The sequence below is a fragment of the Camelus bactrianus genome, chromosome 7 (assembly GCF_048773025.1).
Source record: "Camelus bactrianus isolate YW-2024 breed Bactrian camel chromosome 7, ASM4877302v1, whole genome shotgun sequence".
In the NCBI taxonomy this organism is placed as follows: domain Eukaryota; kingdom Metazoa; phylum Chordata; class Mammalia; order Artiodactyla; family Camelidae; genus Camelus; species Camelus bactrianus.
Window position 1 is genome coordinate 68,737,929 of NC_133545.1, and position 15,089 is coordinate 68,753,017.

General features: G+C 36.3%; 1 protein-coding gene across 3 annotated transcripts in view; it reads left to right on the forward strand.

Annotated features, from left to right (window-relative positions):
• SEMA3A (semaphorin 3A) overlaps positions 1-15,089 on the forward strand; it is a 443,880-nt gene that overhangs the window by 139,312 nt on the left and 289,479 nt on the right. The window contains exon 2 of one of the 3 annotated variants that reach the window (XM_045510442.2): positions 449-533. The exons of the other annotated variants lie outside the window; for them this stretch is intronic. The gene's annotated coding sequence lies outside the window, so the exon portion shown is untranslated. The remainder of the gene's footprint in view (positions 1-448; positions 534-15,089) is intronic. 3 annotated transcript variants of the gene reach the window in all.

The window sequence follows — 15,089 nt, forward strand, 5'->3', positions numbered from 1 at the left end:
TTAAAGTGAAATCCAGTTACTTGCTAGCAGCGCCGTGAAATTACTGCTTAGCTGTGTTGTCAGTGTGAGCCTTTCATCATCAGTAGTGAAAAATGGTAATGACATCATAGCATTACAGACAAATCAATAGAGTGTGTTAGAGTTTCAACTAATTCTCAAATAAATCAGTTATTCTTTAGCAGAGTCAGAGCCTAAATAATGAATTATTTCAAAGTACCTCAAATCCAATTAGTGATTACAAATCGTAATTGTTTGTAGGAGCCAGAGTGAAATGGTTGTCAAGTGCAATGTCTACCTCCCATAATACCTTTTTTCTTCTTAGATGGCACTTTCCAATGCAAAGAATTAAGATTGTTTGAAGAAATTTATATTGACTTTTAAGCATCTCTAAATTAATAGCTAATTGTTTGATTTAAATTGAATTCTAAGAATAGTTTTTTTTTAATAGGGTACTTAATGTGTCCAAGTACTTAAAATAAACAGTTGGGCTGAATAAATGTACCTCAGAAATTAAGAATTCTCCCTGGAAAGAGGTAAGAGCTTTAAAAATATGCACATGTTTATATGTTAACAGGTTTTGGTGAAAACATAAATTTACTAGTATACTTCTTTGTCATATAATCTAGAAGATAATTTTTAAAAATTAAGGACACTTTCCGTTTTCACTTGTACAGTCTTCTTTTCTGTGGAATGATTTGGATATGTGAGAGGCCACCAATTTTTTTTTTAAGCAGTTTTTAGGGAAGTCATGTTGCTACTTCAAAATGTCAAAATCTGGTTTGCTACTATTTTGCTTTCCTTTCTTTCTTTCTTTCTTCTTTTTAAATCTTATACTTAGGAATTAGATTGGATTTGCCATGTTCCCCAAGAGCCATAGAGCAGAAGCAGTGGTGTGTGGGCAGACTGCCATCCGGAAAGATCCTTTGGCTAGCCTGCCCCTTCTACATTTCCTGGACCACATATGGTTACCATCAACTCAAATTCATTCAGAGGTTTAAGTGCCAAACACAGAGGGAGGAGTCAGTTTTTAATGTGTTATGCTATCTTAATTTTGACCTAAGATGTGAGACTGAAATATTACCTTTAAAATACAATATCGTTAGGAAATCGGAATGCTTACATATTACTTTTTTAAAACCCTCTTTAACTGAAATTGTTGCTCAAGACTCTTTTTTTGTATGAAGTAGGAAGAAAATTTACCAGCATTAGGCTTACTGTTCCACTGTGTTATTTTATTTCTATTAGAAGGAATGAACAGAGGAGTGAAAACATAGACTTAAAGATCTATGAGTAGTGGGTGGGATTGGTAAGGAAAAAAATTAAATATGTATTTTTCCCCTTATGGGTCTTTAAGCAGAATAAAATTCAATTATCAATTTTAGTTTGATTTTTATTTTAGTAAAACTAAAGATGTCCCAATCTTATTGGGTCCCTTGATTTAATTAGATGATTATTCCTGTTTAATGTGAACAACTGTTTTTTTTCTCTAGATTTTTCATATTTAGTATCAAGAAAAATAAGATTTTTATGAAAACTTTATATTATAATTGCTATATGGAAGCTTCACTTATAAATGTAAAACGTTTACCGCAAAAGGTAAAAATTCACTGATTTGAGATGTACATTGAAATTGTTAAAGTTAATATAGATTTTTAATTTTTTATAGGAAATATACCTCATATTTTTAGTATTAGTAGGGCAATAAAGACTTCAAAATATGGCTTTCGTTTTGCCAGTTCTCTAAGACGTACATTTACGTATGCAAGTGCATATCAACATCTGTGTACGCATGTGTATAGACTCATTATTGGGTTAGATTAATTTTTAGCCTTCCACAATATTGATTTCCTGGGTGATATTTTTCATTAGTGCTTCATGTACACAAACAGTAAGCATTTGCTTTCTTTTTCAACAAAAACCTTCTGATTTTCCCATTACAGTTGTCTCATAGGGCACCAGTTAAGAAGGCACAGTTCACAAAGTGAATTTCTGAGTCCTAATTAAAATCTGTTCCAAATGTATCACTGTCTTTCAATGTATCCTTGAAAATAAAGCCAGTTTTTCAAAACTTAATTTATAAAAATATCAGCAGTCCATATGGATGAGTCTTTAAATCATTGAATACAATTAACAATGTACATATTGGATTGAAATGAGACAATGAATAGCAGTCAGTGACAGGGTTACTCTATCCCTCAGTTTCTTCTTTTTTTTTTTTTTTAACAGAAGCAACCTGGAGGAGAATTAATTTCATTTCAAATGTATTAAAATATTTAATATAAATAATTATTTTAAAGAGTAGACAATCAATATATTTTGCACCTTGCTCATTCTATTATTTAATGGCTTGTTTGCTTAGGGAATGCCAAGATCTAGGACATTTTTCTCCCTCTCCTAAATCTGGGAACAGTTCTGCAATTGTTGACTGTTTTCTAGACATGGCTATGTATATATTTCATTCTAAGTAAATTCTAAATTGGATATATACAAGTACCTTACTAGGAAGCTCATGGCAAAGATTTTAGGTACTCATAAAAAATGTAGAAGGCAATTACAATAAACTGTAGCCAAGAAAAAGATGTATGATTTTGAAAGAGAGGAAAATGAGATAAAATTCTATGTGAACGAAAAAGGAAAATTGAAAATGTGTGGATGAGAAGGAAAAGACACAAATCAGAATGCTAAGAAGATCGAGAGTAGCCTACACAATTTATTCCATTTGAAGTTCATTCTCTTATGACTGTTGAATAACTTTGGTCTGTTTTGGAGGGAGGTAGCCTCATACACTAGAATGAAATTATACTCCAGACTCACATAGTTTTGAGTTTTCAAGCTGAATTACTGTGTGACCTTCAGAAAATTATTCTGCTTTTGCCTAATCCTCTCACATATACATTGGGACTAACAATACTTAATTTTATGTGTTTATAATTTTTATATATTTTGAAATATTTTATGATTTATTTTAAACTTGAATTTTGGAATGTACAGTGTAGTTTTCCCTTTCTTTGAATACTTTACAAACTACTTTTGTGTGTGTGTGTGTGTCATCATTTCTTTTTTTTTTTTAACATTTTTTATTGACTTATAATCATTTTACAATGTTGTGTCAAATTCCAGTGTTCAGCACAATTTTTCAGTTATTCATGGACATATACACACTCATTGTCACATTTTCTTCTCTGTGAGTTATCATAACATTTTGTGTATATTTCCCTGTGCTATACAGTGTAGTCTATTCTACAATTTTGAAATCCCAGTCTATCCCTTCCCACCCTCCACCCCCCTGGTAACCACAAGTCTGTATTCTCTGTCTGTGAGTCTATTTCTGTCCTTTATTTACGCTTTGTTTTTGTTTGTTTGTTTGTTTTTGTTTTTGTTTTTTAGATTCCACATATGAGCGATCTCATATGGTATTTTTCTTTCTCTTTCTGGCTTACTTCACTTAGAATGACATTCTCCAGGAGCATCCATGTTGCTGCAAATGGCATTATGTTGTCGGTTTTTATGGCTGAGTAGTATTCCATTGTATAAATATACCACCTCTTCTTTATCCAGTCACCTGTTGATGGACGTTTAGGCTGTTTCCATGTTTTGGCTATTGTAAATAGTGCTGCTATGAACATTGGGGTGCAGGTGTCATCCTGAAGTAGATTTCCTTCTGGATACAAGCCCAGGAGTGGGATTCCTGGGTCATATGGTAAGTCTATTCCTAGTCTTTTGAGGAATCTCCACACTGTTTTCCGTAGTGGCTGCACCAAACTGCACTCCCACCAGCAGTGTAGGAGGGTTCCCCTTTCTCCACAGCCTCTCCAGCATTTGTCATTTGTGGATTTTTGAATGACGGCCATTCTGACTGGTGTGAGGTGATACCTCATTGTAGTTTTGATTTGCATTTCTCTGATAATCAGTGATATTGAGCATTTTTTCATGTGCTTTTTGATCATTTGTATGTCTTCCTTGGAGAATTGCTTGTTTAGGTCTTCTGCCCATTTTTGGATTGGGTTGTTTATTTTTTTCTTATTGAGTCGTATGAGCTGCTTATATATTCTGGAGATCAAGCCTTTGTCGGTTTCACTTGCAAAAATTTTCTCCCATTCCGTAGGTTTTCTTCTTGTTTTATTTCTGGTTTCCTTTGCTGTGCAGAAGCTTGTAAGTTTCATTAGGTCCCATTTGTTTATTCTTGCTTTTATTTCTTCTAGGAGAAAATTTTTGAAATGTATGTCAGATAATGTTTTGCCTATGTTTTCCTCTAGGAGGTTTATTGTATCTTGTCTTATGTTTAAGTCTTTAATCCATTTTGAGTTGATTTTTGTATATGGTGTAAGGGAGTGTTCTAGCTTCATTGTTTTACATGCTGCTGTCCAGTTTTCCCAACACCATTTGCTGAAGAGACTGTCTTTATTCCAATGTATATTCTTGCCTCCTTTGTCAAAGATGAGTTGACCAAAAGTTTGTGGGTTCATTTCTGGGCTCTCTATTCTGTTCCATTGGCCTATATGTCTGTTTTGGTACCAATACCATGCTGTCTTGATGACTGTAGCTCTATAGTATTGTCTGAAGTCTGGGAGAGTTATTCCTCCAGCCTCTTTCTTTCTCTTCAGTAATGCTTTGGTAATTCTAGGTCTTTGATGGTTCCATATGAATTTTATTATGATTTGTTCTAGTTCTGTGAAATATGTCCTGGGTAATTGGATAGGGATTGCATTAAATCTGTAGATTGCCTTGGGCAGTGTGACCATTTTAACAATATTGATTCTTCCAATCCAAGAGCATGGAATATCTTTCCATTTTTTAAAGTCTTCTTTAATTTCCTTCATCAGTGGTTTATAGTTTTCTGTGTATAATTCTTTCACCTCCTTGGTTAGATTTATTCCCAGATATTTTATTACTTTGGGTGCTATTTTAAAGGGGATTGTTTCTTTACTTTCTTCTTCTGTTGATTTATCGTTAGTGTAAAGAAATGCAACTGATTTTTGAACGTTAATTTTGTAACCTGCTACCTTGCTGAATTCTTCAATCAGCTCTAGTAGCTTTTGTGTGGACCTTTTAGGGTTTTCTATATATAGTAACATGTCATCAGCATATAATGACACTTTTACCTCTTCTTTTCCAATTTGGATCCCTTTTATTTCTTTCTCTTGCCTGACTGCTGTGGCTAGGACTTCCAAGACTATGTTGAATAGGAGTGGTGATAGTGGGCATCCTTGTCTTGTCCCAGATTTTAGTGGGAAGCTTTTGAGTTTTTCACCGTTGAGTACTATGCTGGCTGTAGGTTTGTCATATATAGCTTTTATTATGTTGAGATATGTTCCCTCTATACCCAAAAACTTTGGCGAGAGTTTTTATCATAAATGGGTGTTGAATTTTATCAAATGCTTTTTCTGCATCGATTGAGATGATCATGTGGTTTTTGTCCTTTCTCTTGTTGATGTGAGGTATTACACTGATTGATTTGCATTGTTGAACCAGCCTTGTGTCCCTGGGAGGAACCCCACTTGGTCATGATGTATAATCTTTTTTATGTGTTGTTGGATTCTAGTTGCTAAAATTTTGGTGAGGATTTTGGCGTCTATGTTCATCAGTGATATTGGCCTATAATTCTCTTTTTTTCTAGTGTCTTTGCTTGGTTTTGGTATCAGGGTGATGGTAGCTTCATAGAATGAGCTTGGGAGTATTCCCTCTTTTTCAATCATCTGGAAGAGTTTGAGAAGGACTGGTATTAGTTCTTCTTTGTATGTTTGGTAGAATTCCCCGGTGAAGCCATCCGGTCCTGGACTTTTATTTGTAGGGAGGTTTTTAATTGCTATTTCTATTTCCTTTCTAGTGATCGGATTGTTCAAGTGTTCAGATTCTTCTTGATTCAGTTTTGGTGGACAGTAGGTTTCCAGAAACTTGTCCATCTCCTCTAGGTTATCCAGTTTGGTTCCATATAGTTTTTCATAATATTCTCGTATGATATTCTGTATTTCTATTTTGTTTGTTGTAATTTCTCCATTTTCCTTTCTTATTTTGCTAATTTTTGCTCTCTCTTTTTTCTTCTTTGTGAGTTTGGCCAGAGGTTTGTCGATTTTATTTACTTTTTCAAAAAACCAGCTTTTGGTTTGGTTGATTTTTTTCTATGGTCTTGTTAATCTCTATTGTATTTAACTCCTCTCTGATCTTTATTATTTCCTTCCTTCTGCTGCTTTTTGAGGCTTTTTGTTCTTCTTTTTCTAATTCATTCAGGTGGTGGGTTAAATTGTTTATTTGAGATTGTTCTTCTTTTTTGAGGAAGGCCTGTATCGCCATAAACTTCCCTCTTAGCACTGCCTTTGCTGTGTCCCATAGGTTTTGAGTGGTTGTGCTTTCATTATCATTTGTCTCAAGGTATTTTTTAATTTCAGCTTTGATTTCCTCATTGATCCATTGTTTTTTCAATAACATATTGTTCAATCTCCATGCTTTCCTTTTTTTCTCCTTTGTTTCTCTGTTGTTGATTTCCAGTTTCATGGCATTGTGGTCAGTAAAGATGCTTGAGATAATTTCTATCTTCTTAAAATTGTTGAGGTTTCTTTTGTGCCCAAGTACATGATCGATCCTGGAAAATGTTCCATGTGCACTTGAAAAGAATGTATATCCTATTTTTGGGGGGTGTAATGCTCTGAAAATATCCACCAAATCTAGTTTTTCTATTGTAGTATTTAATTTCTCTGTTGCCTTGTTTATTTTCTGTCTGGAAGATCTGTCTAGTGATGTTAATGCAGTGTTAAAATCTCCAACTATGATTGTATTCCCATCAATATCCCCCTTTATCTTTGTTAGTAATTCTTGTATGTACTTAGGTGCTCCTATATTGGGTGCATATATATTCACGAGTGTAATATCCTCATCATGTATCACTCCTTTAATCATTATAAAATGTCCTTCTTTATCTTTCTTTATGGCCTTTGTTTTAAAGTCTATTTTGTCTGAAATCAGTACTGCAACACCTGCTTTTTTGGCTTTTCCATTTGCATGGAATATCCTTTTCCATCCTTTCACTCTCAATCTATATGTGTCCTTCTCCCTAAAGTGGGTCTCTTGTATGCAGCATATTGAAGGTTCTTGCTTTATTATCCAGTCTGCCACTCTGTGTCTTTTGACTGGAGCATTTAGTCCATTAACATTTACAGTAATTAATGATAGATGTGTGTTTATTGCCATTTTGAACTTATCTTTGCAGTTGAATTGGTATATCCTCTTTGTTCCTTTCTTCTTCCTTTTGTGGTTTGGTAATTTTCCTTTGTATTATCATGGATTTTATTTACTTTTTGTGACTTCTTTGTAAATTTTTGGCTTGTGGTTACCCTTTTTTTTAAATCTATCAACCATTACTATAACTGTTTTTATTAAACTGATAGTAACATGATCTCAAACCCATCCTACTGTTAAAAAAATTTAAAAAAGAAAGAAAAAAATATTCTATATTTCCCTGCCTCCCTCTCCCACTCTCAGTGATTTGTATGTCTTCTTTTATAATTTCATGTTTACTTTATTTGTAATTCATGAGTTATCACCTTTCCAGTTGTGTGTTTCTCATTTCTGTAGCATCCTGCTGCTTTTCTATTTAGAATAGCCCTTTCAATATTTCTTTTAGCATGGGTTTAGTGTTGCTAAACTCCTGCAGCTTTTTTTTTGTCTGTGAAACTCTTTATTTCTCCTTCTATCCTCAAGGATAGCCTTGCTGGATAAAGGATCCTAGGCTGCATCTTTTTTTCATTCAAGGCTTTGAATATATCTTGCCACTCCCTTCTGGCCTGTAGTGTTTGTGTAGAGAAATCAGCTGAGAGCCTTATGGGGGTTCCCTTGTAACTTACTCTTTGCTTTTCTCTTGCTGCCTTTAGAATCATTTCTTTATCCTTGACTCTGGCCATCTTGATTATGATATGTCTTGGTGTGGGTCTGTTTGGCTTCTTCCTGTTTGGGACCCTCTGAGCTTCCTGTACTTGGATATCTGATTCCTTCTTTAAGTTTGGGAAGTTTTCAGTCATGATTTCTTCAAAAACCTTTTCAATCCCCTTTGATCTTTCTTCTCCTTCTGGGACCCCTATTATGCGAAGATTGGGACGCTTTACATTATCCCATAGGTCCCTTGTGCTATTTTCATTATTTTTTATTTGCTTCTCTTGTAGTTCTTCTGAATGGGTGCTTTCTATTGCCCTGTCTTCTAGATCACTAATTCGTTCCTCTGCATTATCTAGTCGGCTTTGCACAGCTATTAGATCATTCCTCATCTCTGTCAATGAGTTTACCCATTCTACTTGGCTCTTCTTTATAGCTTCAGTTTCATTTTTGACATATTTTATATCTCTAAACACTATCTCTTTTAATTCCTTCAGCAATTCGATCACTCCTTTTTTGAAATCTTGATCTAGTAGGCTATCGATTTCTATTTCGTTGATCTTTCTTTCAGGGGATTTCTCTTGTTCTTTTAATTGGGAAAGGTTTTTCTGCTTCTTCATCTTGCTCATACCTCTTTGGCACTGTGGTTTATGGAGTATCAGTTGTTTATTTCGGTCCTTAAGGATTTTATCTATCTGATGCCTATTTAGGAATAGAACTTAGGAAAAAAAGAAAAAAAAATAAGAGAGAGAGAGAATTTTAAAAGAAGGGAGAAAGAGGGTTTGAAAACAGTGTATAATGAATAATAGAAGAGTGAGTTGAAGCAGAGTATTCATCGGGTTGAGACGTCCTTTTAAAACCTTTACAAAAAGGGGTGGGGGGAGATGAATAGATGTATTTGAAACCTGTGTCTAATCAATAGCAGGACATCAAAACCCAAGAGAAATAGAAATGAATTAAGAAGTAAAGATTAAGAGAGTAATAGAAAATAGAACAGGTAAAAACAGTTTTTAAAAAAAAAGGGGGGGTGGTTGTTGGTGTTCTCCTGGAGTCTGTGTGCTTTTAATGTGAAGTCTTTCTGTCTTCGTCCTGTTTTGGAAGCTCAGCTTGCTGTTTTCAGAGGCCCTCCGTTGGCGCCCTCTTCTGTGCTGCTCCCAGCACCTGTCGGCAAGCAGATGGCGCCTCCTCCTAACACTGGGTCAGGTTCAGCTCTCCTCTGCTGTGGGCGGGCGGGTCGCTGCCCCTCCGGATGCTGCAGTCAGATGATGCAGACTGGCCGGGTAGGAGGGCGGGTCGTGCCCCCTCCCAGCACCTCAGTCAGGGGCTGTGTTCCTGCCTGAAAGGCGGGGGGGGGGGGGGGGTGGGGGGGGGCCCGCTCTCCCTCTACCTGCGCCGCCGGTAGTTCCGCTCTCTGTGCGGCTGCGCGCTCCGCCCTGGTCGGTGCTCCGCAGGTGGGCGCGGGGAAGACCGAGGGACAGCCCAGTTCCTGCTCCGAGCCAAAGCCCAGCTCCTTGTTTGTTTTTGTGGAGCAAGTTCTCTGAGGGACCAGGATGGAAGGATCCTATCTGCCCCGGGCTGCAGGCCAGTCTCAGTCTCAGTCCTTCGGTGCGGATGCGGGTTTCGGTTTCGCCCCCGCCTGGGTGCTCAGCGCGGAGGATATGGCGGCTGTGCCTGAGCCCCGCCTCTCTTCCCCCGAAAACTTTCCGCGGGATTTCAGAGATGGGGGTGTGCACCCTTCCCCCGAGAGCACATCAACCTTGCTGTTTTATGGCGGGCCCAGGTTGTTCTGCCCTGTGCACCCACAGCCACGGCGCGCAGCCCCTTGCGTTCCCCTGGGGCTGCCTCCGTGCAGCCGCCCGGCTTGTGCAGCCTGGCCCTGCCCGCCGCTGCCGGCCCGCGTCTCAGGCTGGGTGTCGGGGGGACGCTCTGTGCCTGTTTAACTTAGTTCTGTCAGTCAAGGGCTGCTCTGTACAGATCCGAGCCTCGGAGGCTCCCCCTCCGTCCCGCTGGCCTCTCAGTTGGAGAGGGGAGACCCAGCGAGCGAGCGCCAGTCCTCCTTTGCCGCTCCCTCCCCGCGGGACCCGTCCCGCGCTGCTTTGCCTTTTGTTCTTTCTTTTTTCCTTTTGTCCTACCAGATTTTTGGCGTCTTTATCTTTTGAAGAGGGCGATGTTCTGTCGGATTTCCACAGGTGCTCTGGTTGGCTGAGTGGGTTTGTAGATGTGGGTCTTGGTGTATTTGTGGGACAGGGTGACCTGCGAGCGTCCTTCTACTCCGCCATCTTCTCCGTCTTTACAAACTACTTTTTATTTATCTTATCTTTCCAAAGAGTTCTCCATTTTTCATAGTTGTTTACAGATGTCATTCTTCTACCCTAGATTGCGAGCTTTTTAAGGTGAAAAACATTTTTTCTTCTCTATGCCTCCCCTCCACCCACCCATTTAAGGAACAGACAATACTCATTTAGTGAGTGACTGAAGGAAAGGATCCGAACCTTTTTATAGAGACATGCTGCTGGTGAATTAAGTTAAAACAAAACCATTTAAAACATTAAAAATTCTCTAAGGGATGTCAATATATAAGAGATAAAGGCTTTTTTTAAATGAAGAATCCTTTTGACTCAAAATGTTCACCTATTAATTTAGCTGATACTTAATTTTGATTTTTAAATAGATTCTCTCAGCTTATAGCATATTAATATTTCAATGTTTAATAACGACTTCTAAGACTTTTTTAAGGAATTAGAGTATTTTTTCATTACCAGAGAATCCCCTAGACATTTTTTAAAGAATGAAAGAAAAGGTGAGCTAAGAAAATCATGCTGGAACTGAGCTTCCATTCACCTGTAGTGACAAGAAACTTTGGTGACCTGGGCAGCTAGCAAGCTCTTACCTCATTGCCTTGGCTCAGATATTAGTGCCGACAGGGTCAGGAGGAATCTTAGAGGCATGGCTTTTCTCCTGAGAGAGTCTAGCACATGCCTTCCTTCCTCTGCACCCAGCGGAGGGTGGGATCGGAATGGCCACGAGTAGGAGAGGAATGTTACCTACATCTTTGAAAAACTTCATTGTCTCCATGTTTGCACAAATTCTATTTCAGATTCAGACTGAGTCGTTTATTTATTTTTCTGGCAAATAATTCCTTCTTTCCCTAAACTGTGATTTTTTTCCCTTCTCTCTTTAATAATCTGTGCTAAGTGATTTTAGGTCCACAGAATTTCTGAGCCAGAAAGGATTTAAGAGATCATTTCATTGTTTACAAAAGGAAACTAAGACCAAGATGAATTAACTACAAGTACAGAGACTAAGAACCCAGCTCCAAACTCTCATTCTGCAGTTCTTTTCTTTATATCATAATATCTTGCTCCCAAGGTACTGCTTTTTCTGAATTTTCTTCCTTATTCATTTTAGGATTATCTGCTGACAGTTTCCATTATTTTATCAGCATTGTCTTCAACTGCAGTTCATATTTGTGTGAACAAAATAAAGAGGTGGCATTCTCTCGTTTCACAAAGAAAAGTCTGTCACTGGATAGAAATAATTGAGCAAAAAGATTGGGTGATAAGAGACAACTGTTTTTGGAGAATCACAGTTTATGGCTGGCTAAATGTTTGTTGATACATACACACGCACACACACATTAAAGGCAAAATACTACATAGATACTTTGTCTCTGTTAAACTCCTTGAGATGTGTACAATTTCTTTAGGTGAAACCACTCTATGTTTCTTTTTCCCTTACCAGTTTTATTGAGGGGATAATTTAGGGGATATAAATTATTTTAAAGGCCTTAATTCTATGAGTTTTGACAGTGATATACCCCCATGAAGCCACCACCACAAGAAAGATATATACAGAATATTTTTTCACCCTGACAAGATTCCTTATGACCTCTTATTTTTGCAAATGATATCATATAAGTATTACATATTGGTGTGTATTTCTTTCACTTAGCGGAATGGTTTAGAGATTCATTTGTTTGTATGTGATGGTTTAGAAATTCATTTGTGTGTATCAGTAGTTCATTTCTTTTTATTGCTGAATGGTATTCTGTTGACTGCATATACATTTGTTTATTCATTTGATGATGGGTATTCAGTTGTTTCTATCTTTTGACTTTTGTGAATCAATTCTCTATGAGAATTTGTGTGCAAATCTTTGTGTGGACATGTATTTTCATTTCTCCTGGAAAAATATGGAGAATTGGAATATCAGGGTAATCTGGTAGGTGTATGTTTAATTTTTTTGAAGAAAATACAGTTTTTCAAAGTGGTTGTACCATATGGCATTCACCTGAGCAATTTATGAGAGTTCCCTTTGCTCTGCATCAGGGGTCTGCAGACTATAGGTCTTGTGCCAAATTTAGCTGCATTTGTAAATAAAGTTGTACTGGAACACAGCCATACTCATTTGCTTATGAATGAGCTGCTTTCATGCTACAAAAACAGAATTAAGTAATTGTGATAAAAACCATATGGCCCTCAAAGTTTAAAATGTTTACTATCTGGTTCTTTGAACAAAAAGTTTGTTGACCCCTGCTCTGTGTCCTTGCAAAACTTCTGTTATCAGTCTTTTTATTTGTAGCTGTTTTCATGTATATAGGATGGTATTTCAATGGGGCTTTAATTTGCATTTCTCTGATGACTAATGATATTGAACATCTTTTAATTTATTTGCCATCTGTATACTTCTCTTCTAATGTATCTATCAAAATATTTTGTTAAAATTTTATTTGGGTTTTTGTCTTATTAATTTTCAGTTTTGAGAGCACTTTATATATTCTAGATACAAGTCCATTGGTAGGTATGTATGTTTTATGAATATTTTCTCCCACTGAAAATTTTTCCTTTTTAATTTTCTTAAGTTTCTTTTAAATAGTAAAGTTGGTAATAGGTATGAAGTAAAATATATCGGATTTTTTTCTTTTATGATTTATACTGTAGAATACTAAGAAATCTTGTTTATCCCAAGGTTAAATTTTTTCTCCAACTCTTCTAAGAATTTATTTGAAGCACTAAGATCCATTTTGAATCAATTTTTACATGGAATGTGAGATGAGTGTCAAGATTAATCTTTTATTCCATGTCAATGTCTAGTTATTTTAGCATCATTTGTTGAAAAGACATGTCTTTTCCCATTGACTTATCTTTGGAACCTCACCAAAAATCAGTGGCCTATTTCTATCTAATTTTCTCCATCGGACTATGTGTCTACCCTTTTGCCAATAAGACACTGTCTTAATTTTTGTAGATTTATACTGTCTTGAAATTAAATTGTATAAGATGACCAACTCGGCCATATTATAATTTAAAGAACATTTTTTGTTCTTTCAGATTGTTTGCATTCTCATAAAACTCCCCTTCTCATCAAAAAGAAATCCTGAAATTTTGATTAGGATTTTGTTGGATCAATAAATCAGTTTATGTTTCTCTAAATATCTCATTATTATTCATGTTAAATTTAATTCCATTGTAGCCAGAAAACATACTCTGATATCAATCATTTCAAATCTGCTGAGAGTTGATGACACCCACCACACATGCTTCATGGTGTTCTTTAGACTCACCATGTGATTACTGATTTATTCTTGTCCAGTTGTTCCAAAGTATCTCTTACTAGGATTATGCAATTTTAATTTTATTTCTTTGATTCTGTCAGTGACTGCTTCTTGTATTTTGTGGTTCCTTTATAGGCTCATACACATTTATTCTCAGGATGTCTTCCTGCTGAATTGCCCCTTCTATCATTAGGTACTGTTTCTTCTTATCTTTGGTAATGCTATTGCCTCAGTGTCTATTTTAGCTGATATTAACATAGTTACCCCAGCATTCTTATGCTTAATATTTGCATCTATTTATTTTCAAGTCATCTGTTTTAATGCTGTAGTTGAGCATTTAATGCATTCTGATTTTCATTTCTTTGTCACATGCATCCCCCTCGACCTCTCACCAAGAAAAGAAAAGCTTTTGAGATCTTATATTTATCCCTGATATTCTGAAATGTCATTATGTTATGCATTTTGGGGTTTCTTTTATTTTGTGATCATTGCACCAAACACTAAGCAGACCCTTTTAATCTGAAGACTCATGACTTTCAGTTATGGGAAATTTTCTTGATATATATGAAGATCTTTATACCTATATATCCCTATATAGATATATAGAGATAGACACATACAGATATGTAATTATAAGGATATATATAGATATGTGATATATATATATAATTATATAATGTATTTTATATACAGGTATTTATTTATATATCTTCCGTGAGTTTTCTGTCTTCTCATTCTGTTAGTTCCAAAAATCTGATACCTGACTACTTTAATCTGTTTTTGTTTTAACTTATATTCTTCCATTTCATGTTCTTTCTGTTTTACTTTGTGGGAATTTTTTTGGCTTTGTCTTCCAACCCTTCTATGGGAAGTTCGTACTCAATTACATAGTTATAATTGCTTAGAGCTCTTTCTGGTTCTCAGTTTCTTTTTTTCTTCTAGTCTTGTTTGTTTTCTGGTTTTTTAATAGATTAAATATCTTTTCTTATTTCTGGAGAATGTTCATTATTGTTTTGACATGTTCTTCATGTCATTCATGATCTTTGTTTTCTCCAAGTTTTTTCCATTGGTATTTTGGGTTTTTGGTTTTTTTTTTAATTCATGTTGTCTGCTTTCCTCCTGAGTCAGGTAGTTCTGGGCTGCCCATTGATATCTGTGGGTGAGATACCAAACCATTTTTGGAAACACTGTGTGGGAAGAGTTGGGGTAGGAGAGATTAGAGGGCATTTTGTGGATCATTAGATTGCACGTTATGCTGACCCGTAAGCAGATCAGTCTGTTCACTGTGGGTCACCAAATGGTGATATGTGAGGTACTTTCTCCAGAGCTGTTTAGTTTCTCCAGTGGTTAGCAGAGGGAAATATCTATTGATTGCTGATATTTGGGGAGCAAAACAGGGGAAATATTTACCTCCTATTTTTTCTCCTGGTAAGGTATGCCACTGGGTGCTGGTCATCTCCCAGTTTTCTTAGAGTAAGTGAGTTTGCTTTTCCTCAGAGGTTCTCTAACTCCCCTTTGCCAGGTTTATATAAATTCCTTAACCCCAAATTTCCTTAAAGTCTTTTATTGCTGTGATCATTTTTATCATTCTCCTGGTCCTAGTGGATGAATATATTTCTGTTTATTTGTTTGTTTTAATTCTCTTGTTATACCTTTACTGGAGCTAAGGGAG